The 26,685-nt window shown below is 40.0% G+C and overlaps 1 long non-coding RNA gene across 1 annotated transcript in view; it reads right to left on the bottom strand.

Annotated features, from left to right (window-relative positions):
• Positions 1–485: 485 nt before the first annotated feature.
• The window catches only part of LOC143655145 (uncharacterized), a 213,496-nt gene continuing 187,296 nt past the window's right edge, over positions 486–26,685 (bottom strand). Inside the window, exon 3 of the long non-coding RNA XR_013162068.1 lies at positions 486–530. This is a non-coding gene — a long non-coding RNA (uncharacterized LOC143655145). The remainder of the gene's footprint in view (positions 531–26,685) is intronic.

The raw sequence follows: 26,685 nt of genomic DNA, 5'->3' as shown, positions 1-26,685 counted from the left end.
ATGAATTTAGTTCTTGTAAAAACTCAATCTTAGGACCCATGCCAAGTCTCCCTGTGGAACTGAAAGCAGAGTCACCTCACTCTTTCTTTCTCCCCATTGATCTTAAGCTCGGTGTTCCTTTGTGCTCTGATAATCATATCCCTTCTGAATAGAAATGGTTTCATTGTCCAAAATGGAAATCATTTTCCCCACTTGGTCCAATTGTGCAGAAATAAAGAAATGCAGCTTTTACCTAGTTTCACTACTTTCACCACTCAGAACAATACTATATTCAAACTTTACAGATGACAGATTTTTCTTGTGCTGGCTGTGGTTTTGCAAGGTATTTGAATAGGGACCTGTAATGGTCAAAGAAGAATATACCTAAGTAATTTCAGATTCACACCTAGTGCAAAAAGCCAGACTCAGTGATGTTTAATGTCCTTTACTGTAACATCTTTGAATCTTACCACTGCAAGCAAATGTGAAAATCCTTAAATTGCTGGCCTCAGTGTTCCCATGTCAACTGGCAAATGCTCAGGTTGGAGATCCTGCCAAAAGTCAAAGGAAAACATTTATGAGACAGAGCCTGATGGAAGATTATTTTAATCCTGCCTGTCCGGAATTGACAGCAAGCTTGATTTATGAATGCCTGCTGCTAGTTTAATGATAAGACCACTTAAACACAACTGAATGCAGTGCACCAATGGATTTCCTTTTTTTCCTTCCTGCCCTAACTCACAGCCTGATTATTGATCTCTACCTGGATGTTCCCATTGAGAACAGGCCATTCATGAATACAAGCAGGAAGAATAATGGTGCACTGCATGGATGGTTTTAATAAACTGCAATAGGGACAAGGTCTTTGTGGAAAAAAAGAACCAACTTGATGTTAATGAAGTCCATGCATGGATGATGGAAAGTCTGTGGACATTCTATAGGCCAGGCACCAAGTAGTTGAGGGCATGGGGACTTTGACTGAGTGCTTGCATCAGAATGAGTACAGGATCCCAGGGGCACCCTACACTTTACTCAAGGGATGCTTCCAAGAACTCTCTAATACTCAGGCATGAGCTTTGAAGGCTGGAGAAGACTAATCTTGCTCTGACAACCCTAGTAGAACAGAACAGAACAGAACAGAACAGAACAGAATAGAATAGAAGGATCTGATCCCAGAAGCAACTCTACAGAAAGGTAGGAAGAATAAGTCTGTGAGGACATCCTAGAATCTAAAAACTGCAGACAGACAAAAAGGTAGGTGAGTTACTATCTCCAGGAACTCTCTGAGGCCACCGGAAAAACTAGAGAGACTTTAGGTCAAAGGAGTTGCTCTGGAATAATACCCTAGGTATTCCTCTATTTTTTAAAAAAGCATTATTATGGGGGGAGGTAATTCTTCAATGGAAGGAATACATGCAATTGTGAATATAAAAATAAGAGCAAATTCTAAAGAAGCTCCTTGAAGGTAGGACCACAAATAAGAACTTTTTCTGTACTACATTATGCTGACCACAGCACTCAACTCCTTGTGTTGCAATTGAGGCAAAAGATGTCTTATTTGACATTATATTGGAAGGATGTAGATTTTTTTTTTTGCATGGGCAGGCTCTGGGAATGGAACCCAGGTCTCCAGCACAGCAGGCAGGAATCCTACCACTGCGCCACTGCTGCCCACCCTAGGATGCAGACTTTAACGTAACAGTTATGTTATTCAAAAGTCTGATTGCTGCCTTACTTTCACCTTTCAAAGACCAAAGAGTCATTTAAGATAGGATTATTATAAGGTCAGTATTATTAATGTCTGAAAATATTTAGACAAGTGTGCTGGAATGCAATTCTCAAATGTAAGTATGCATAAGAGTTTGTAAAAATGCAGAGTCTTTGACTCCATTTCCTTAAGATTCTGAATCAGTAGGTCTGGATTAGGGCCCAGGACTATATTTTTCAAAGAGAGCAGAGGATTCTAATGCACCTGGTCCAAGGATTTAATTCTGGAAATAATTACTAGAGACCACTTTTAGACCCAGTTAATAAGAAAATCTTTTCTATTTTAGCCAGCCTCTTTTTGTGTTATCTGGCTATAACTGACCTGAACCAATCACTGAATTTAGTAGAAGTATATGTAAGAGGAACAGAAGTTGTGATGTTTAAAGGGGGAACTGGCTTTTTAAAAGTCAGAAACGGCCATCAACAAGACAGGTGACTAAGACTTATGAAAATGGCACATGCAAACCCTAACTTGTTCCAGTCGTGTTGAGATACTTTCTGCATGAATAAAGTTGTTACAACAAAAAAGCCAAGGCCACACATTCTATCACATATAAATATCTTCCTTTTTAACATTTGGTTCCAATTCTCAGCACACCAGTCTTACTTTTAGCCTTGTAAAAATATCTATTTTCATCAATAAGGTGTAGCATGAGAGTGTTTCAGCTGAAGTCCTAGAAATTCCCTTGAATAGTATGCAAATTTTATGTTTATATGTGTGTGAAGTATTCCCTCTACCTCAACCTCTATCACTTGGGGCCCACAGTCTTCAGCAGAGTTTTAAGGTGGTCACTGACAGCTGCCTAATAGGTTAAGAACCTTTAGTTGGCAGTTTGGGGATATTGGTTCTAATGCTAGTTCTGCCTTTAACTGTCTTGTGGCCTTCAACAAATGTCTTACCTCTCTCCACCTCAGTTTTCTCAACTGTGAAAACAAAAAGCTGAACTAGGAAAGTCAAAATATTCTTCCAGCTCCACCATTCTATAAAATGCCACTAAAACTGGGAAGCCTGAGTTGGAAAGTATCTTGCCATATCCTTTGCCCTGGTCTCCTTATCTACAGGGGAGAAACTAAAGCCCAGAGAACTTATCATACCAGAATTATTCTGAGATCAAGATTGAACCCAGAATTTCCCACTCCCACATCAAATCACTCTCATGCACAGAAAGAATATAAAGCTCTATTCCCAGTTCACACTTTTACTCATTGACCAAGGGAGCATTTCCAGCAGGATTTTCCTTTCTTGGCTGGAAGAGGGGTACAATGCATCCTTTGGGGGTTCTCTCCCAGATTTTCTCAGGGAAAGAACATATGCCCAGGTCCCCAGAGCATTGTGCTCCCACACTCACAGCTGTACAACAGGAAAGGAAAAAGCTGTCTACAAGCTTTATAAAAAAACCTCAGCACTTGCAAAAGTGCTCTGGGGTGTTTTCAGGAAGCATTCCAGGAAAATTGCTATTATAAAAAGATCACTAAGTTATCTTCCTCTGGATTATACTCCACACTCATACATTAATATTTTAGGTGCATTGCTGATACTTATTTACTCATTCAAAGTCAACATTCAGCAAGTACCACTGGCGATGAAACAGACCCAGCTGTTGTGTCCTGCAGTTAATATCCAGGAGGAACTATGGCCACGTGTAAGGGCTGCCGCAATCCTGCCCACGTGCGCTGAGAACAAGGAGAGGTGCTACCTCCCCAGAGGAGGGACTCATGCTTCCTTGGAGTTGCCCTCTTTCAAATTTGCAAACACACTGCTCATGAGAATCTCTGTTATCTTATGATGAATCAGCTTATCCAAAAAGTTTTTTGTTAAACCTAATAAAGCATTAGACTCTGTACATTTTTCTTCATTCTGTCCATATGTCTTTGCTTATTAAAACCATAAATATCCAGTGATATCTAAGAATCAAACCCCCCTTCTCAATGTCTCAGGGTGACTTTATTTTCTCCTTAAGAATGTCCAGAGTGCCTCATCCATTCTTCTCTGAGAATACTTGAGACGTAAGACTTTTAGACTGGGCCGAGGAAGTACAAACCATTTAATTTAATCTTATTGTATAAATCAGGAAGGAGTGGTCTAGAAAGACGAAGTGGCAGAATAATTGTTAATGGATTATTACAAATCAAATGGAGAAGCAAAGTACATTTTCTTTGCAAGATATTTTAAACATTATTTTATCTAATCTTCATAAAATTTCTACTCAGTAGATACGTTATTCTCCCCACTTATAGATGCAATAAGCAAGACTCAGAGGGAGAAGCAGCTTACACTAGGGTCAAACAACTGCAAGTGGTAGTTGAGAGAGGTGGTGCTCAAGTCCAACTCAGTATGCCAAGCATGAGTCAAAGGCAGGCTTATTCACCGTCCCTCTCCACCTCCCCGCTGGAGTACAGGAGAGGTGGAGGAGATGCTGAAATTTATTGAGAAAGGTATTTGGGCAGCCCTAATGATAAATGACAGATCCCTGCCAACTTTTCCAAGGACCCAATCTACAGCCTGACTTTGGAAACATCCTCCCTCCACTACTAAGGTGCAGAGAGGAGGGAGACAAGCGCGAGGGCACTATCCTTAAGGAAAAATAAAGTGACGAAAACTGGCAGATAAGGCACGCATCCAAGCTTCCGGCTGGTTATAAATCAGAGAGTTTTGGCGATCAAGCCCCAGGATTGGTAACAGCTCAGCAGTTGTAAAATGTGAAAAACTGCAGATTTCGACCTTGTACACACACCTTTAAAGGAAAAAAGAGCACCTTCCAATACTTATTTCTGAAAAGTATCCACCTTATACGCATGAGGCATTTGGCAGCTTTTCACACCAAAAAGGTGGGCAGGAATCAGGTTTGATGGAATGGATCTGCTCCTTGGCTGATGGGTAACAATTCTACATCCACTTCCAGGGAACCTTCCAAATAACTATGACAGTCTAAGCACTCTCAAATAATGATAATAATCACACTTTCTGGCTACATGGGCTTTTTTACATGTACTGGTCTCCTTTAAATTCCACAAAAACTGTATTAAGTGAATTGGACAGTTATAAAGAAACTGAAGCTAAGTGATGTGCAGAAGTATAAAAACAATGAAAATCATACAGATTGAGGTTCTGCTGTGTGTTGCACACCACTGCACAGGTTACATATGTTTTTTCACTTAATCCTCACAACCACGTCATGATGTATTATCTTCAAAAACTTCAGAAACCTAAGAATTTAAGAAGTTAAGTGACTTGCCTAAAGTCACAGAACAAGCTGGGAGCAGAGTCAGGGTTCAAATTCAAGTTGAAGTCAAAGCCCATGCCCTTAATTTAAATCGGATCTTGAATCTAAATGATGGAATACAATATTCAAAGGTTTCACCCATCACCAGAGCCCCAGAGTCCTCAGCCTGCCATGCCATGCTTCTGTGACATTTTGTGACCTCTGCATCACGTTTTGAACCGTAGAATAATTGCAGTCATTGGAAATTTCAGGTCAAAAGTCCTTCATACATCTCCCTCCATATCTGGATAGTTTGGGCTACACTGTCTGTGCCAAAATAATCTATGATTTTGTTTTCCTCACGCAGACTGAGCCTTGTTGCTTTTTCTCACTTTCTCTTGTAGATGCTGATGGCTACCTGCCTACATATGTGCAGAGTTATATATAACACAAAATGTGCACACTCAGTCAAACCTTGTTTTATGACTCCTTCCCTGGGCTCACAAAAAAAGAAAATTGAAGAACTGTAAAGAAAAGAGAGAAAAGATGGGATCTGTTAAAGCAATTTCCTTTCTAAGAGCGTTCTCAGGTCTTCTTGCATACGGCGTGTATGTGTGAGTACAAGTGTGGCAAGTACATTGAAAATGCTGTAGGGCATGTGTCTCTGCATATATATGCATAATGTCCTTTTCACACTTTGGAGCTACCAGATGCCTGGTTCTGCTTGGAAGGGGTTTGGTAACCCACTTGAAATCACGAAGATTCATAACTCATTTATGCACGCTGCAACTCCTCTAGATGACATCTTCTGCTCTAAAGAATGATTGAGAGAAAGATGTAATAGAGCCAAAAATGACAATGAAATATTAGTAGTGCTGCAGCGTTTATATGAGGGCCCCAGCTAAATGAGGGAATTATGCAAGTCAAAAGAAGAGGCGACCCCTCAGGCAACAAGAGAAGCAAAAACAAAACCCAGAACCACCTAGGTTGTTAAGACCCCAGATGGGTTATAATCTCAAAATCAAGGACTAATTTTGTTGCTATGGGGAAAGCCCTGAGGCATTGAATCATCCTACAGGCAAGTATGCAACCCTCAACCTTGGACTTTTAGGGTAAAAAATTGCACAGGGAAACTGCTCCTCCATTCACACTTGAGCTCTAAAGTTGTCAGTCTTTGAGGAAGGGGAAGGCTATTTGTGTGGACAGTGGTGGTGGTGGTGGTGGCTGGGAGGTAGTCAGGATGACGTCCTGGCTCTGCCTGGGTAAGACCCTGTAACAGGCTCTAAGCCGGATCTCCTGGCACCATCCTCTCTCCAACCAACTCCTTCTGCACTGGCTCTCTAAGATATTGTCTAAACACTGAACTCATGGTATCTCTCCCTTTCCCTTACACCCCCTCCTCTTAATAACTCTCCATTCAGGGAATGAACTTCCCACTCCTTAATAAAGCATATAAACTCTTCAGAATTGGGCCCCTCCTTCACAGGTCACCACACATGGAAACTCTCGCATCCTCCAAACACATGCTCAGTTTCCTAGACCTTTGCTCAAGCTGTTCCCTCTGCCTGGAGTGCCTTGCTCACTTCCCTGCTGGGCAAATACCTACTTATTTTTTAAGAAACAGCTGCCACATTTTCAGTGAGGTGGGGACTTTCTCAGACTCCAGGAAGGAGCTAGTTATTCCTTCTGCAATATTCTCATGGCACCTTGCACACATCTCTACCCCTTAGCACGCTCCACTAGAATTGGATTTTACACTTTCTAGCCTGCATTAAATGATGGACTTCTGGAGGGCAGAAGCAATGCCTTTCTATATGCTTTTGTATCTTTTATTCCAAGTAAAATGCTTGGTGTATATTAGCTTAATAAATACACACTGATTGAAAAAAAAAAGAATAAGTGCTCCCTGATGCCCTTCCCAAAGGTTGTTTTAACAAAAGAGCATGTGAGCCTTTGTGGTGGTCTGAAGCTGTCTATCCCAGAAAAACATGTTCTTAAACTTAATCCATTCCTGGGATTGTGAACCCACTGTAAATAGGACATTTTGATGAGGCTACTTCAGTTAAGGTGTGGCCCAACTGAAATCAGGATGGGTCTTAATTCTATTGTCAGAATTCTTTATAAGCAGAATGAAATTCGGACTGAGAGAAAAAGCCATGAGAAGCAAGAACCTGAAGGAACCCAGAAGAGAAGGGAGAGGCCAGGAAAGGCTGTCCTGAGCACTTCTCTACGTGACAGAGAAGCCAAAGACCAAGGATCACAGGCAGCTAGCTCAGAATGCCTGCCTTCGGGAAGAAAGCATTATGTTGATGTTGTCTTGATTGCAGCTTCTCCTAGTTTCAAAACGTTTAAGTTCACATCATTTAAGCCCACCCATTGCATAGTGTTTGCTTGACCAGCTAAGGAAACTAAAGCAGCCCTAATCATTCTTTGATACACTCTAGTGATGTTTTGTAGAATAAGGGTAGTTCTAGAAGGCAACAACAGATCTGAGTTCTGACTCAGCATCTTTCTGTTGAAACCCTTTTGCAATTTGCAAAAAAAAAACCATGTTCATTTTGTACTTTCCTCTTTACTATTAACTGTACTCCTGTGCTATGATGCTAGGATGCTCTCAGGTCCGGTAATGAAAACTTCCAAAGAAAGGGAGTGTCATGTGCTGCAAAGAGCTCAGACTTTGTGATCAAATGGGCCTTAGCTTGAATCCAGGTGCAGCCTCCAGGAGTAATGGGAGCTAGAGCAAGGGTCATTGCCCAGCTGACCCTCGGACTTCTCAATGGTAAAGTGAGGACTTCAATACCTACCCTATAAGGCTTCTGTGAAGATAAAATTAAATGTTGGCTACCGAGAACATGGCTCACTGTAGTTTCTCAATAAATGGTAACATTGGTTTTCTATATCTTCAGCCTCAATTGTTTCCAGTTTTAGGGTGTCACAAAGTCTTGCTATGCCTCTAGAACAATAATCATCCTTGCAGGGCTAGGTCCTTTACATATCAGAAGCTCCTGGAGTGATTTTCCAAATAATCCTCACATTGCTTTTGAGAAACACTTCTGTAATATACGGTCACTATTATGAATGGGAGTGTTGTTTATTCCTCAGGGGGTTTCAGACAGAAAAGGGGTTGAGAATCACTTCTCTAGAACAGATCTTTGAAAGTCTTTCTCTTCATTTTCACAGCTATAACTCTAACTGGGACCCTAAACCTCTCACCCTGAAATTTTAACAACAGCTTCCTAGCTGACCACCCTACTTAAAGAGTTTCCTCTTGTTGATTCATCCTGTACATAATAGCAAGAATCATCTCTCTAAACTCAAGAAAGACAGAGCAGCCCTCTGATGAAACGGACCCCCCTGGCCGTCCCCAGAGAGATCCAGGTGCATTTCTCCCAGAACTTTCTACCTGCTGCTTCACATCTTTGTTCCTTTGCCGATGTTCTCGCTTTTAAAAACCTGTAGTACCCTTCCCCTCCTCACCCTCAACCCTCCCTCTCGAACCCACATAGCCAAATAACTTCTATAATCCTTCAAGACAGACTCAAGTAGCTATACTCATCTTCTTTGTACCCCCACCTCTCACTGCCTTCCCCATACAGTGTTACAAATTATTTGTTTGATTCCTGTACTCGATTGTGAATTCTTTAAAGGAAGAGACTGTTTTCTTATTTATTCTGTATCATCCCATAAAGCAGATGCTCAATAAATTTGTGCTGAACTGAATTGAAATGAACCCTTTTTCACATTTCATTCAACCATTTAACTTGTTACTGCCATCTCCCAAATTGGGAGTAGTGGGTGTCCATGTATATACATAGAATGCATTTCTGGGTTTTTCTTACTTTCTTACCTTCAGACTGCTGCATTGTGAGATTTTGCAAAAAGGAACAGCTGCACATCTATAGCCCAAGTTCATTTCAGAACCAAAGGAGGCTGGGCAAGCTGTCCAGCCAGCACAAGGATTGTGGGGGGAAAAAGCTTTTTTAAAAAGCATCTTATTGCTCCCTATTCTTTAAAATCCAATTCCCTCAGGTGAACTGCAAGATAGTTCTGGCGACTTAACTGAAACTCCACCCAAGTTAACTGCCTGGACTGGCCACAAATGCCCAGCTGCTTTTCTTTGTGACTGTCCTGTGAACAGGACATCATTCCTTCCCTAGTGAATGACACTGCTGTAGGCCTTGGCCCCTCCAGTGCACTCATTCTCAGTGATGGATGTGTTCATTTCTTGGAGTCCCAGTAGTTGCTGGCTTGTTCCTTGATTCCATGTTCATTCATTCATTCATCAAACAGTTATTGAGCCTTTTCCCCATGTCCAGCACTATGGTAAGCCCCAGAGAAATAAAGATGCATAAGGAAAACATCCCCTGAGAACCGAAAGGCAACTCTATGGAGAAGTCTTTATCTCGAAAACCAGAGTCGTAGTTACCTGGGTGGAGCTGGAAGCGCAGATTCCCTCCCCTGAAGAGTACACTGGTGGGGAGAGTTACAGTGTGCTAACAGGAGGGTGATACTCTCTCATTGCAGTATGTTAAAATCTCTGCTCTGACATATACAGCGCCCTGACTTTGATCAGATCTAAGATGCAATACAGAACTGAGAAGGAAAAATGGATACAGCACACTCAAGAAGAAACTTCAATAAAATGTTGCTCTGGCGCTAATAGCAGAATTGTGTTGTCTAGTATGATAAACACTGATCACATGTGGCTATTTAACTTTAAATTAGTTAAAATGAAATAGAATTAAAATTATAGTACGACAGTCACACCAGCCATATTTCAAGAGCTCAAAGCTACATGTGTCCAGTGGCTACCGCACTGGACAGCACAGACATTGAACATTCCCATCATGACAGAAGGTTCCACAAGACAGGCTGCTCTAGAAAATAATCTGAATTATTTACTCACCAATTCATTTATTTAATAATTTTATGAATTGCTGAGATTATTATGAATTGAATAGACTTGGTTCAGGATCCTGGGAGGAAGGTCAAAAGTCAAAGTCATCCATTTTTAAAGGGCTCACAGTAGAGTGGTGAAGACAAATATTTTCAAAAGAAAAGAAAAAGATATTGTGCTGTGTGAAGTATGAGTGCCCAGAGAAGAAACAGCCTAATTTTCCTTAAAAAGAAAGAGAAGAGCTCAAAGAAGAGTGACATTTGGCATGATTCTAGACTGGTGAGTTGCAGCTTTCCTAATTTGCAGAATGGAAAGGGCATGAGAGATGGTGGGAGTGGCATGTCCAGCATCCTGGGGCATGGAAGAGCTCAATGCCTACTGGGGACCCCAAGAGTTTGGTATTCCTGGAGTGAAGAGTAAGCTCCTAGAAAACTGGGTGAGAACAGGCAGGCAAAGCAGATGACGTGGTGTGCTGAAGGGTACGGGTGGAACTGGCGGTGGGAAGAAAGAGGTTACAAAATCAGACTAGTAGTGAAGAGCACTGGGGTTAACAAAACTGGGTTTTGTAAACTCAAGATCTGCCACTATTAGCAAATTCTGCAATCTTTTTTTTTTTCTCTGCAATCTTTTTGACTTCCATTTTCTTTCATTTGTAAGTGGTGCTAAGAACACTTCCAGCCTTCCAGTTGTGTGGATTAAATGTGGTCATGTGCTTGACACAGTGCATGGGACAGATTAAACCTTCAAAAATGAAAGCTATTACTATTGTTTATTCTATAGGAAATATGGGGTTAGGCAAGGATTCTGAATAGAGAATAAAATGATGATATTGTATAAATAAGACACAAAACAACTGCCAACGTCAATACTAATAATAGTAACAGTGGCTAATATTTACTGAATATTATCAAGGGGTTTAAATAAGCTAATTCATCTAACCTGTACAATGATGCTGGGGGTAGGCTGCAATTGATATCGCCATTTTACTGATGAGAAAACAAAAGCTGGAGAGGTTAAATAATGTGTCACACTGCTAATAAGTGACAGATAGGGGATTCAAACTCGAACATCCAGCTATCGAATCCATTTCTTTAGCTTCCATGCTATTCTGCTTCTGTTACAAGTTCTCTGACAAAAGCTTAGCTGATATATCAAATCATTTCCCACCACAGCATGGCTTCGAAATACATATATATATTTTAAGGTAAAGATCTTCACAACAACATTTTCACACATGAAAGCCAGGAAGACAGAACATGTGCTCTAGAAATATTCCATACCGGTTCATCAGAAAGTTATGGTTCAGTGCTTGATACACTGTATATTATTAGAAAGGGAGGTTCAAAATCTCCTTGGATAATTAAGACATGAGACAGTTTCAGAGCATCCTCAAGAAGAGTGAAACTTGTTACAACCTCTCAATGTGTGTTAAGTCTCTGTAAATGTTTCTTCCTATGAAAATGGAGATAATAATTGCTTCATGGGTTTGTAGGGAATATCAAATAAGATAATGCATAGAAAGGATTTGGCACAGCATATGGTACATAGAAGATGCTCACTGAGAAGGATTTATTGCTGCTGTGATTTTTATTCTTTCATTTTTATCTTTTTTTTTGGGGGGGGTGTGCATGGTTCAGAATCGAACCCAAGTCTCCCGCATGGAAGGCAAGCGTTCTACCATGGAACCACCCGTGCGCTCCGCTCTTTTATTTAAAGCACCATCTGCCCACACAGGGTCTGTTGAGTTCTGGGAAACCTTTCAAGGGACTCATTTGAACTCTCCTGAACATCCTGAGGATGAAGAGAAGTCTATCACAGACATGAAATTCTTCAAAACACAAATATCATAGATTGTGACTTCCACTACAACTTTCCTTATATAAAATTTCTCTGATTCAATTTCCAATAACATTTCCCAATATGTTTCTGTGTTTACCCAAATGTGGGCCCAAAAGAGCTTAACGCCTTGATGTTTTCACCAATGTCCTCACGAACAGCCTCATTTCTCAGTAAAGTTCTGTCCAGTGTCCTCTCATCTAATATTCTGCCCTTTAATTTAACATCATCCTCACATAATTCCATTTTAATGAGTGAGATAATAGAGTTATCCAAATTTTTCTGACTCCATTAGAGTCCAGCCTCTCTTTATAGGGTCTTGGCTGGATGATCATCAATTATTCCCCAGCATATGAAACTGGCTTCTATGTCAGCATAGGTGAATGGGGCATGTTCTTTCCTGCTGACAAGGGCAAATAATAATTGTGGAAGCACATCTTCTCAAATCATCAAAGGCAAATCCTTTTTTGTTGGATCTACACATTTGGTAGGATCAGAAAGCAGATCTAGGGTATTAGCCAAGAAGAGAGGTGTGCTGGTTTGAAAGGAAGTATGCCCCTTAAGAAAAGCCATGTTTTGATATAAATCCCATTTCTTAAAGGTAGAATACTTCCTATTCAATACTGTATGTATGTTTGAAACTGTAATGAGATCATCTCCTAGGTGATGTGATTTAGTCAAGAATGGTTGTTTAACTGGATTAGGGATGACGTCTCCACCCATTTGAGTGGGTCTTGATTGGTTTACTGGAGTCCTATAAAAAGGAAATATTTTAGAGATTCAGAGAGATTCAGAGAGAGTAGAGAATGCTGCAGCATCACGAAGCAGAGAGTCCACCAGCCAGTGACCTTTGGAGATAAAGAAGAAAAACGCCTCCTGGGGAGCTTCATGAAACAGGAAGCCAGGAGACAAAGCTAGCAGATGACACTGTCTTCACCATGTGCCCTTCCAGCCGAGAGAGAAGCCCTGACTGTGTTCACCATGTGCCTTCTCACTTGAGAGAGAAACCCTGAACTATATCAGCCTTCTTGAACCAAGGTATCTTTCCCTGGATGGATGTCTTAGATTGAGCATTTCTTTAGACTTGTTGTAATTGGGACATTTTCTCAGCCTTAGAACTGTAAACTTGCAACTTATTAAATTCCCCTTTTTGGAAGCCATTCCGTTTCTGGTATATTGCATTCCAGCAGCTAGCAAACTAGAACAAGAGGGGAACCGACGCGTAGGAGGCCAGGATTCAGGAAGAGAAGGGTTCAGTTGGGCGATATATTTAAATTCCCCAAATCCTGAATGGAGTGAAATTCTTGGAAAGATTCAGCACGATGGTGGCTGATGGGAGAATCAGGAAATTGAATGTTGCTTTGGCACTCGATTAAAAGAACATTGTTTGGAGCTGAGTTGTCATGGAAAACTCACTGGACTACAGAGTATGTGGGTTTGAGGCTTGGAATTATCAGCTATGAGACCTTGAGCAAAACATTTAAACTCTTTCATTCTGTTGTTTTTTCATCACCAAAATGAAGGCAATCATGGCAAATAATAAAAACTGCAAAGAGGTTTCTTTTTTTAATTGAGAAAATGCAACACAATTTGTATTTTTCCAGTGTCTTTGAGTTGCCAAACTATTCCCATACAGAGAATTTATGTGAAAGTGCTTGGCAAGACAGTGGTTCAAAAATATTTATGAAAACGTCTTCCAACTAATGGCATTTTACCATTTTGTTGGCAGAAAAGGGTTAAGTACCTTGACCAAGGTTGTACTGCTGTAAGAGAGCCTGCAATTCATGTAGTCAATCTGACTGCTAACCAATACAGCACTGCCCTCTCTAGATGAGGGCTCTTATGTGCCATTGGTTTATCTGAGTCTCAAAGGCAAAGATATCAGGTTGAATTCTGAGTGGATTGCAGGATCCACAGAACTATCACCTGACTGCAGGACTTTCAGGCAGTTTTTGGCCATGGTACTTCCCTATACTACTTTCTCACTCTCCTCCTGAGTCTTCACACGTGCTGTTTCCTGCATCCTAGATGGCAATGTCTTCCCCCTTATATGCCAAACCACATCGCTCCATTCCTTTAAAATTCTCTACTGAAGCCTTAGCAGCATAGAGAATAGGGATTGGATTGTTTTTCAGCAGCATTTCAAAGATACCAAAACAAGAGCATATAAATAAACCAAATACCTTGTTCATTTTTTGACACAGATACAGACCCCAGGATTCTGGGTCCTACTCTGAAGATTCACCAAAGACAAGGGGAAGTCCAGGGATTTAGAGCATCAGATGTGAGGCATTTGTGACTTTAGATGGCTTCAAAGGGTATTTTATTTCATAGCAGCCAATAAAGCAGGAGACAGTACCAGATCAGATAAGAAGAAAGAACATCTCCAGCCAGAATTAAAAGGGCTATTGTGGGATATGTCAGAAGGGGTAAAGCTAGATTGGAAATGACTGCAAAGGTGATTAAAAAGTTGGGAACAAAGAGAACACTTCCTGAGTTCTGGCTAAGAAGGGAAAAAATCCTTAATCATTTTTTAATTACACTTCATAATTAGCCAAGTCACAAATGCCATGGCTGGGATTAGAAGATTTTTCGTAAGGCTGAAACTGCTATGGGTTTTTGCAATGGAAAGGGCTGGGGGCAGGGGGAGGGAGGGAATGCCAAAACCCTTTCAATTTGTATAACAATTTGAGAAACTGGGTTTTACAAGCATATTTGAAAAGCACATTTTGAAAGATACTGTTATTCTATTTTTGTTTTTACCCCTTTCCAAAGGAAATGAAAAACAGCAATGAATTTTTTCCAGAGAAACAAAACCTCAACAAAAACTGTGGCAAACAACCACTTGAAATTGCTTATGTAGTTCCTAGAGATAATGAATATATGCTACCATAGTTATGAAACAATGTCTTCAATGACAAGTGTTAAAGTGTCAGAAAATGTTGACGTTTCATCTGAATGAGTTAGTCCACATATAATATTCTTAATTAGTATCACAGAAGGCATGGAAAACAGGTTAGTTACTTACAGAAACAAAACAATAAAATCAACTCTAACAAGCATGCATATAGTATATTTCTGCTGGAAAAGCAAACCCTTTCCAAATCAGAAAGAGGTAAGGAAAGTCTGTGAGGAAAATAAAAATATTTCTGAATAACCTGTTATTTATATCCGTATTCATTCTCCAAACATTTACCTAGCACCTATTATGTGTAAGACATTGCATACTGCTTGTACTGCAAAATCAAATGAAAACACATGATCTGCCCTCATGAAGCCTGCAATCTAGGGAAACAAATCTTTATTTCTCCTATGACCTTCTGTTCACTATACGTGATTTCCTCTGGTCCACAGCTTTGAATAAACTCTACATGTAGATCAGTCTCTGACTGATAGCATCACCTGACCTCTACTCTGGGAGTAAGACCCAGGCACCCAACAGTCCAAGCAAGCCCATGGAATGTCTACATCGATCCCTTAGAGGGGTCTCCAAATTAGTGTCTCCAAATCAGAGCTGGCCATTCCCCCAAGTCCTTTCTCACCCCTTCATCAACCACTATCAGTTGCTCAAGGGCAAAATATAGATTTTCCTTTCCCTTACCTACTCTTCTAACCTCACTGTTCAATCCATCCACACATCCTACTGGTTCTTACCTTCATAATATATCTCAAATCCGCCCAATCGTCAGGACCTCCACTGCTTCCATCTCTGTTCTTCTGCCATCAACGCACTCCTAAAGGATGACTTTTACAATACACCCCTAACCAGTCTTCCACTCTTGGCCCTCTATAATCTGCTCAAAATACGGGCACCAGAGTTATCTTAAAATATAAATTAAATCACGTCATAACCCTGCCTAAATTTTTTTTTGTGTTTCTATTGCTTTTCAAATAAAATGAAAACTCTTTGTCAGGTCCTGCAAATGTCACAAGATTTGTTCACCAACTCCGCCCCCCCCCCCCAATCTCTTCACACCAATAACACCAGCCTTCCCCATCACTACGCTCTGGGCCATTACACAAGTTCCCTGTGTCTGGGCCCTTTTCTGCCACCTATGGCTGGTTTATTCTCCTCTCGAGTTCAAATACCACCTTCTAAGAGAAGCCTTCTCCAGAAACTTAAGGAAAGTGATCCTCCTAGATTCCCAACTCATTTCTTACACAGTAATTATCAAAATATATAGTTAGAGGTTTGTTTGTTTATCCATTTTTATCCATTTCTCCCACTCATACCCCATTCCTTAAAATATAAGCCCCATAAAGGCAGGTGTTTTGATTTTTTCCCTGCTTTACACTTGGTACCCAAACAGTGATAAACTCACAAAAGCCCTGATTAAGTATTTATTAACCCAGTGACTGAGTGAGAAAATCGGTCATTGTTATTGGATATGCTGAATGTTTCCATCAAAGTGGTAAATGGTCCTAGTGGTCATCTTGCTTAGCCCTGTATGAATTCAGCAGAATTTTCACAGTATCCGTGCCAAATGATCACCTAGGATCTGTTTAAACATCTCTACAGATGGAAAGAGCAGGACTTTGCAAGGCACCCAGTTATTTTTCGTTTTGTTTTGTTATTGAGCACATTAAATTGTAACATTTTTCTTTATACTGCAAAAAGGACTCGCTTTAGTAAAATTTAATACATAAATGGAAACGACACTTTTAGATCTTTCAAATCTGCCTCGTAGGACAGTCACATGTCTAGTCACTTATCTCTTCAATACAAATTTTAGTTGGTTTTTATCTCTCTAAAAACATGAAATTGAGTCAACACTAAGTTTGTGGTCTATCCTTGCTCCTGATACACTATTTTATTAATGCTACCCAAAGTTATAATAGTTTGCTAAGCTCTTACTTAACTCTCATCATACTTAGTGTTTCTCATTATATTTAATTTTTCTAATCAAATAAATTCCCCCAGGTTAATGTTTTAATGGTGCCAGTTCATATGTTCCTGTAAATGTCCCTTCATAGCTGCCTTATAGAGTCCAAAAGCAGGAAGTTATTTGACCTGTTAAATCTCACCAGACTCATTTTGGCTATGGTTCCAGCGCACTGAGATAATTTTGCCTTATCACTCCATATAAGCAAATGTGATAACAGAAGAGTAGTTTTTCATTTACAAAAGGTTCTGGGGTCAAAATAGGGTGCACATGTCCTTAGATACTGAAAATGTTCATTAGCATATTAAAGTCCAATGAATATATAGAAACCTGCTTAACACTGTTTAATCGGGAATTCCTCAAATAATTTGACCTGGAAACTTGTATCTGCATAATCTCCATTAGCTCCCCATGGAACATACAATTTATATATTTAAGGAAACTCACGCCCAAAGAATGGACTTTCTTAAGTTAACACCATGTGTTCATGACTAAACATGCCTTGAAGACTCAGGGCTCACCTTTTAAAAATACATAAACATTTTTTCAGACAACATAAATAGCATATGCTAAATTAGATTTATTAAGAAAGTATAAAGGCATATTTGTAATAACAACAATCTCATCACCTAGAAATGACCACTGTAAATATTCCAGTGTCTATCCCTCCACTTTCAAAAATTAGAGGAAAGAGCTGAGATCAAATGGAAAAATATATTGTGAATATAATTTAAAAAATATTTATGGAGTGCTTACAAAAAACAAGACATCATTTGTAAAGGCTACATAAATCATACTATGTATACCATGAATTAACTGGCCATTTTCACCTTTAAGCTCTTTTCCATTTGGTTTTAACTTTTCATTATTATATGTAAGCCTGTGATCAACATTTTTGTGCATAAATCATCATGTGCAATTTGAAGATAGTATAAATTTTTTGAGGGTCTTTATAAGCCTTAGTAAAAGTTTCCCAATGATATGATATTCACCCTTATCAAATATAATCATTGAACAATCAAACACCAAAACGAAAGCCATGTAAGCAGACTTGCATACAAGATGCATATTGTTTTAATTTGCATTTCATCAATTATAAATAAGGTTTGTCAATTTTCCAAATACTAGCTGTTGCATTTTTTTCTTTTATGAATTGCATATTCATGGCTTTTTCTGATGTATTGATGAAGGCCTCATATATATTTTTGTTTGGTATGCTGTATGGTGGGGTCACATTTCATTATTTTTCTGCGTGAGTAACCCCTTATTGCAGTACCATCTGTTGAATTTTTGTTTGTTGTTTTGTTTGGGGTAAGTGCATGGACTGGAAATGGAACCCGGGTCTCCTACATGGCAGGTGAGAATTCTACCACTGAACTACCCCTGCACCCCCCGGAGGCCTCATGTTTTTAAAATTCTGATTCTGCACACATCCTTTATAGCTATGGAACACCTCTTACCATTCTGTAGGTAAGGTCATACATTCTGAGCTCAGTTCCCAGAGAGTGAGGAAACATGCTTGTTCACCTGGTTGAAATGGCAACTCTGGTAAAGAAATCAAAGAAGTGAGAATTCAAACAGCTCGTGGAAGCAGAGCACAGCACAGGGCTGTGCCTGGAAGTGTGAACAGGAGGACAGGATGCCCTGGATATTAGAAAAGTGACAGAAGAGCCCATTGCCCAAGGACTTCCCCAGTCTGCCCAGTGAACATCAATGCTAGTGAGGAGTGAAATGCTCCGCTCACTGGCCAGAGGCTTGAGGATGACCGAGGGAGAGCTGCTAAGACCTGCTGCTCTTAGACAAAGCGCATGTTAACTGCACGACTGTGGGCGAATTTAAAAGCAGAACACCAGCCTCTTGCTGCGGATCTGGGAGGCTGACTGGCATCACACACAGCAGTTTCTGTTCTTTGTGTTGTGTGTGTGTGTGTGTGTTTATCTCCTCTGCCAGACTATAGGCTTTTTTGAGGTCAGGGGGCATGAAATAAAAAAGTAGATAGACCAAATCAGAACACCTGTTTGTGGACATGGCTGTTACCTCGTTATCACTGTGCGGTTAGGCAGACCTCAGTAGGCTTCTTTTTAAGTGCGTGCTGTATTATTCAAGAACATCAATTCTATTGAGGTAAGAAATATCAAATGGCATATATGAAACTTTTACAATGTATTAAATATATTTATTGAATAAGTTAGTATGTCTGTAAGGCAAACATTCATAAAATGAGTTAAGTATGGGTATGCACATTAGGGACCTATTAGATGTATCCAGTGCAGCTAAAGTTAAAAAGAGCATGCGTATATTAAACGTAGAAAGGGACAGAAAGACCAAAAGGCACCTAACGTTCATTATCACCCAAAATCCATGTTATGCAAACACTCATTCGGTGTGACACGAGGTGCCTGAAGTCTCAAATGGGCCTCTTGGCAGTGATGCCTGCTCAGGCTCTTTATGTCCTGTGCCCAAGAAATGCACAGCTATTCATCAGGCTCTTTGCTGATCTACAGCTACAACTCTTGTCCTGCATCTTTCTCTTAGAGTAAGTGTGTGTAACTGGACCAAGGACCCTTGCTTCTGCCAAGTCCCTCATTCAAACCTCAGTTCTGGTCCTTATAGCCACATCATCAGTGAACAATCCTGACATGGCAAAGAGACAGGACATGCAAACAGACCCGAAAAGACCCCACACTAGGGATAATGCTCTGCGGTCACTGTCTTGAAATTCTTAATAAAGTTATATTTGAACTTGTGTTTTGTAAGAGAGATCTGATGGTATGAACAAAGGAGATAGGTGAAAGAAAAACTTTGGTATTTTACCTCCTTTACACACACTTTTTCCTACTTTTTAAACAAGGGGCCCCACATTATCATTTTGCACTGCGTCCCATAAATTGAGTATCCCATTCTGTACATGAACACTGCATAATCCAAAGTTTCAGCAGTACAATCCCTACACCACGGCTATCCTAGGTGTGCTAACGTACCCCTTGCTTCCTTCTATGTGTTTTAATTTGATTTAATAAATCTTGTGATTTGAGCATCTGAAGTTGGTCCATGAGTCTTTCCGTTCTATGACCTTTGGGACCACATGCCTGGTAGTGAACTCGGGGCTGCCATTGCAACCAGGCATTTTCCCACAGGACAGCACTTGCCCCGCGGACAGGCCTGCTCTGGTCTGTGTATATTTTCCATTCAGAGGAGCAGACAATGATGCCCACTTGATTTCTTAACTTTTCAAAAGAGTGGGTTCTCTTTCTACCATGTAACAATTAACAAAACATCCCTCCAACAATCCATGGAAAGATTTTTTTAAAAAGCAAAAGCTGGGGCAGTGTGATGGTGGCTCAGCGGCAGAGTTCTCACCTGCCATGCTGGAGAACTGAGTTTGATTCCCAGTGCCCGCCCATGCAAAAAAAAAAAAAAAAAGATGTCTATTAAACTTTGTAGGTTTGAAAACCAGGGCTTGCTTCATAGATTTGACCCAACTGTTTTCTTTCTGCATTGGTATGTCTCCTGAAGATTTTGCATTTTGAATTTCATAAGTTTCCAATGACATTTCAAAGCTCTCACTCATGAAAAGCAGAAATGTTTTTGAAATCCCAAGGGGACTCTTCGAAGAAAATCTCTTCTCGCTCACAGTGCTCAGTGGAACAATGTAGTATAATATATTTTCCAAAGTACAGCTAATTGAAGCACTTTATCTTTTGTAGTAACCTACATTGCAAAATATCTATTATGTATACAATTTTGTAAATCAGATATACTGTGATAACCTACCTTTATGTATTTGGAAATTTTATTTTCGGTTTTTGAAAGAGCTACACATTCTGGGACATGGAAAAATGTGTTTGTAAGATTATAATGCTCATAGCAAGGTCTGCTTTGGAATAAAATGGCAACAGGGTAGAAATAAAGGATTAGCCTACAGTTAAAAAAAAATGGGCATCATAGGTTGCCACTTCACAGTAATGTCTTAATATTCTCTCATTTAATTATGTAAATCGACAAAGAAGTCTGATGTTTATGGTAATTTGCACGTGTGGAGGTCTGCTTCCCAAGGTAAGCTAATTTAAATCACATTATAACTAAGGGAGATTTACCACTTGTTGATTTAGACAGACAATTATTTATAACTCCACCAAACGGCCAGTAAAGACGGCAGGATTTCAAAAGTGGGGTGAACCAGTAGTGGTTCTACTGTGAAAGGAATCAGCTGAAATGCTATGGAGTGATTTAGTATTCCTATTGATGTCAGCAAGAACTGAAGGCAGCCTCTTTTGTGAGGGAAGTGATGAGTGGATACCGTTGACCCTTACTACCTCTACATTCAAGCGTTGCTTTGCACATGAAGTTACAGGCTGCTCTCCCCAACTAATTCACCACTCTCTTTTGATACAGACCCAGCACTCTTCAAATCTGCCCGCATTCTTGTTGCATAGTTGTATACCAAGTGCTGAACGTAACTGAGAAAGGACCATCGTAAAGTGCTCAAGGGTTCATGTGTCCCAGCTTCTTTTTTCCAATTTTTTTTTTAACCCTTAAAGATAATCTATTTCAGTTTGAGAAACTGAGCAGGTACAAATTCATTCTTTGTTTTATGGGCACATTAGTTACAGAGCAAATGCCCTCCTTAGCTAACTAAGGGGGCCACGTGGTTCTTAGAGAGGCTGAAAAAGATGCCCAGATCTTCAGAGAGCCTGTTCTCCTCATGCAGCAGACACAGGAGCCCACGACAAGGGCCACGGCCCGGATCTGGACACAAGGGGGAGGTCAGCATAGCAGACAGATTAAAGGAACAGGCTGGAGCCAAATACTTGTTGAAAGAAGTTAAGAAATTTGCTCAACCTCTGTGAATCTCAGTGGCTTTATAAAATATTTAGATAGCATTAGTCATACCTTTTTCATAAGGTTCTTATGATTCAGCAAGCTAATGCATACGAATGCAGAGAGCTTTATATGTAAATTAGGCTTCAAAAATAGCAGCTATGAACAACAATGATGAAAATAATGTAGGAGTATACATAAAAATGTGTATATTCCAACATATTTTGGGGTAAAGGGTTAAAAAAATTTACCCTTCTCCATGAGAACTTGACCTCCCTTTAATGTTCTAGCTTGATTAACCTATTAAGCATAATATTTCAGCTATGCTGCCAAACAATGTCGTTTATGGTAAGACGTAGTCCATGATTGCGCCTAGATTGTACATGAACTATAAATAGGTGGTACGGGGCCACACTTTGGGCTTCCTTGAGTTTGGTGACTTCTGTAACTGGCACGTCCTTTATGGAGGCCCTGGAAATTACGTCCACATTATTGTTGAATGAGATACTGGCTCCTGGGAGCATGAGGCTTTTAAGAACCTGCCCAGTGTCGACCTCATCTCCTCTCAGCTTCTCTGTGATACACAGACTATCACAAGGACTCACACAAAAAAAAGGAACACATGAGACTCCCTGCTGGAATGTTAGGTCCAGCTAAGTGAATCTGATGTCAAATACGCCTGATAGTAATCTCATGCATCCGACCATTTAGTTGAGTACAAGAAAACCTTCCATAGACCCTGCAGATTATTTGAATTTAGGTTTTTTACCTTCCGTTTATGTACTTGAAGGATTAGAGTAAGATGACATCTAGATCTCACCATAATGCGTATGAAATACCAGAGTTCCCCCCTATACATATACATTTTCCTGTTTCCTTGAGGGAAACATTTCTGCTGTTGATTATCTTTAGGGGCTGGTGAGGCCATTTGTGGAGGCCAACCAAAGGCTTCTTGATTAGGATCAATTCATAAACGTAGTCTTCTCAATGGGCCACACACAGGGAACCAGAGACCCACAGTGCACCCTGCCCAGAAGGAGTGTCTTTCCACTGACATATCCAGTGGCAGTCTGATGATGCCATGTCCCTCATTTCTATTAGAAGCCTTTGCTTTATCTTCAGAGGTTGTGACCTTTCTCAACAGGTGTTTCTGGAGAGAATTAAGCTTTAATGCCTTAAAGTATCTATATCAGTTTCCTATTAGAGCTGTAAAAAATTACCACAAATGCAGTAGCTTAAAGCCACACAAATATATTATCTTATAGTTCTTGGGGATTGGCAATGCTGCATACCTTCAACTTGAAGTTCCAAGGAAAAATCTGTTTCCCTCCCTTTTTCATCTTCAGAACACTCCCTGCATTATTTGGCTCCTGGCCCTTTCCTCCATCTTCACAACCCATGGTTCAGCTTCTTTAAATCTCTCTCTGACACTGACCCTCCTGCCTCCCTCTGTCACTTATAAGGACCCCTGTGATTACACTGGGTCCACTACATAACCTAGTTTAATCTCCGTACTCAAATACTTAACTTAATCACATCTGCGAAGATTCTTTTCCATGCAAGAAAACACATGCCCATATTCTGGAGATTGTACTGTTAACGTCCATTCTGGAGGGATGTTGGCGGGAGAGGTCATTACTCTTTCTATCATAGAAGTCTTTACTTGAAGTTCATTCTTAATAAATTAACTTCTCGCCTGTGCGATTAGAATGTTACTGGACCATTCTTGGAAGAACTGAGAGAAATGTCACTCAAATTATTTTCTGTACCCTGTGAGTCCAGTGAGGAACTTCAGCTGTGAGAGAGTTCTTGGAGGGAACAAGACTCGAGTGATTAGGCTATGAGACATTTTTAGTGACAGCAGTTTTACAAGTTCTTCTGAAAACTGGATAGAGAAGCCAGCAAATGAGATGGGCATCAAGAATTAAGTGTGAGCCTGGGAAAGTATGTGGTAGTGATTTTGAGATACATTTAGGGGTAAATATATCTAAAAATAGAGGAACACTGGAAGCAATATGGTGGGGGGAGAGTGAATATTAAGAGTTGGTGCCTCTAAATCCCACTTTCTCTAAAAATGTATCAGCTATCAGAGTTTTCTTTCTTTCTTTTTAAAACCAGCCTTTATCTGAACGACCTTTGCATACTTCAGTGTATACTCCCACAAGAAACATTCAGCAGAAAATGCATTTGTGTAGAAACCACACAATAACTAGTTTCATTCCGCTCACCAAAAAAAAAAATCAATAGTTGTTTCTGCCCCCAAATTTTATCTTGGACCTTTTTGTGAAATGTGCAGTTCAGTTTAGTGTTGATAGGTCATTCTAGTCAGTGTAAATTTAAACACAGTTCAGTATTAATTTCCAGCCAATTGGAAAACAAAACAATCCATATGCAGAGTTGTCTCTTCCCAGTCTGCTTGACATTGTCTCTTAACCAATAACAGGCGCCACTGCCTGATGGATTGAGCCTCACCATCATCACATACTGTCCGGCAGGAAGGCTGGAAGACTCATTACTGTCAGTACTTATTTAGGGCTGAGTGAAACCTTTGGTCTAAACTTTAAGCTACCTACTCTAGTGTCTAGGATGCTTTCCATCACAAGACAGAATTCTCTAGCAGCAGACAGGAGGCCTGGCTATGGTTGTGGTCCTGCCAGTGCCTGTGTGTACGTGGCTGGAGAGCAGGTCAGCAAACAGGGGAGAGTTGGTTGACTAAGAAGGGTTACTGGTGGCTTTTTTGGGGGGAGCCTCTATGAGGAGAAGAAGCTGTTGTCCATACAAGACAAGGGGCAGCTCATTCAATGTAAGTGGAAATACCCTCAGAACAGAATGGAGGGCAAAGGGAGTTCACGTGTCAGAGTGTGGTTAACGAAGGAAACGAGGTCCAAATTCTGGGAGGAAAGTTCACACCAGTGTCTAGTCCTCTTGAGAATAAAGAGAATAATAAGAAGAACTGGGCTGCAGCAGAATTTGAGCTGTACGTGAATATGTGGAAGTCCTAGGCTCTAATCCTGCCACATCTCTTGATTATGAATTAAAAGGGAAGAGAACCTTTTGAAAAATACAGAAAATGAAGAAAAGGAAAAAAATAGCACTCATGATCCCATACCTTATTTATTTTATTTTCTTCAAAGCAGTAATTAGCACAATTCCCTACATCCTATTTGATACTATGCCACATTATTTATTTGTATTTCTCCACTAGACTGTAAGTTCCATGGGAAAAGGAACTGAAGTTGGTGTATTTGGTTTATCCCTGAATTCCCAGCATCTAGGAGAGTGTTTGGTATTCGCAGATGTTCAATAAATATTTGTCCCAAGAGTGAATCCTTTGAACAGTACTGAAACTATTTTTGCATATCCCCTCCATTCTTTCTTCTCTATTTTGTATGTATCTTGTAAAATGATAATTTTATAAATATATCCATTCATATATATATATACGTATATGTATCTACTGCTTTTTAACATTATACCATTACAAGATTTCCATCTATTTATTCAATGACGGAGTAAGTCCTTTCCATTATGTTAGTATTGAGGTTACCATGTAAACAAGCTAGTGAAAAGTTCTTGCACTCATGAAGCTTACAGTCTAGCAAAAAGAAAATAAAGGCAACAAAGTGATATGCATACTGTGCAGGAAGCAGAATAATGAAAAGATAAGACAGAATAACAGGAGGTTACTTTCCATTACTATCACCAGGAAATATTTTTCTGAGGTATTGTTCTTTAAGCTAAAGCTTGAAGTAATCAGCCCTGAAAATTTTAGAACTTGAGGGAATTACATGTGCAAATGTTCTCACACAGCACCAAACTCAAAGAACTGATAAAAGCTAAGTCAAGGCAAGGAATCAAGATGAGATTGGAGAGGTATATGTGGTAGAATATGCTTTGGCAAATATTCACTTTCTCTCCCCACTTCATTGTTGTCAGACTTGGCCATGTAACTTTCTTTGGCTTCATGGTGGCTGGGCGCATGGTGACAGGACTAAACCCTGTCATTTGCTTTGGCTAAAGGGATATAAGCAGATGTGCAAGAAAAGGTCTAAAACGCGCTTGCACATTTGGGCTCACCTATTACTTTTCTGGACTTGTTGTGAATGAACATGTTATGAAGAGTCCATTGGCCCATAGAAAGCGAGAGACATGCAAATCTACATGAATGCAACAAGCAGCTTAGAATTAAGTCTGGTTGAGCCCCACCTACCTTTGCCAACCTCCAGCTGATCTGAGGTTGGTTTGTTATGCAGCATTATTATGGAAATAGCTGACAGAGAGATTACGTGAGGATCATCTTACAGAATTTGTAGGAAAACAAATGAAGAATTTAAAGTAGGAAGTGACATGACTGGAATTATATTTACTCAAGTTGACTCTGGCTGCTGTGAGAGGCCACCAAGGAGTTAGAATAGCTCACCTGGAGAGAAAGGTAGCAGTGAAGGCAAAAGGAGAATTACATTTACTCAAGTTCACTCTGGCTGCTGTGAGAGGCCACCAAGGGGTTAGAATAGCTCACCTGGAGAGAAAGGTAGCAGTGAAGGCAAAAGCGAAGTGAATACATTTGGCATATATCCCGGAGGCAGAACTGCCAGTACTTGCTAATGAGTTATATACTGAAAGGGAAGAAAGAGAGGGATTCAAGGACTATTCCTGGGTTTCCAGCCTGGACAAAGAGATGGAGAGTAAAGCTCTTGTTTTTTCTATACTGCTCTATTTTTTCACAATATTAGTAATTTATACAGCTATACATTCAGTTGGTGTAGCATAAATTACTTTTTATGTTGAACACTTGGTTGTCATGCTTTTACCAAACTCTCAACAGTTAACTTATAGGTGCGTTTAATTTTCTTATATTTTAGACTCTTTCTTCGAGTAAATTCTTAGAAATGGGATAACAGGGTTAAATTATTTCAGTGATGTCTTGTCCTTTTTTAAGAGAGTCTATCACTTCCTTCAAACATGAAATGGAAGGTGAAATGTAGAAGATGCAGATTCACAAAGAGAAAGAATTTTGCTTCAGTGAAATGTCACAGTTTCCTTGAGGCTCCTAATGTCAATAGCAAATCCCTTCATAACATTTTGTATATGCCAGGCATTGTTCTAGGCTCTTGACATATACATTACTTAATTGAATCCTCCAACAGTCTTATGAAATAGGTGCTCACATAATTCCCGTGTTATAGATAAGTGATTTGAGGCAGAAATGCTCCATCGTTTTCCTCCAGGAACATTAAGGGCTGTTGTATGGAATTCACTGTGTCTATAATAAGGATGATGCAGAAGACATTTGTTCACA

This window comes from Tamandua tetradactyla, chromosome 14 (genome assembly GCF_023851605.1).
Source record: "Tamandua tetradactyla isolate mTamTet1 chromosome 14, mTamTet1.pri, whole genome shotgun sequence".
In the NCBI taxonomy this organism is placed as follows: domain Eukaryota; kingdom Metazoa; phylum Chordata; class Mammalia; order Pilosa; family Myrmecophagidae; genus Tamandua; species Tamandua tetradactyla.
The sequence above is the reverse complement of the archived record's forward strand: the minus strand, read 5'-3'. Positions and strand labels throughout refer to the sequence as shown.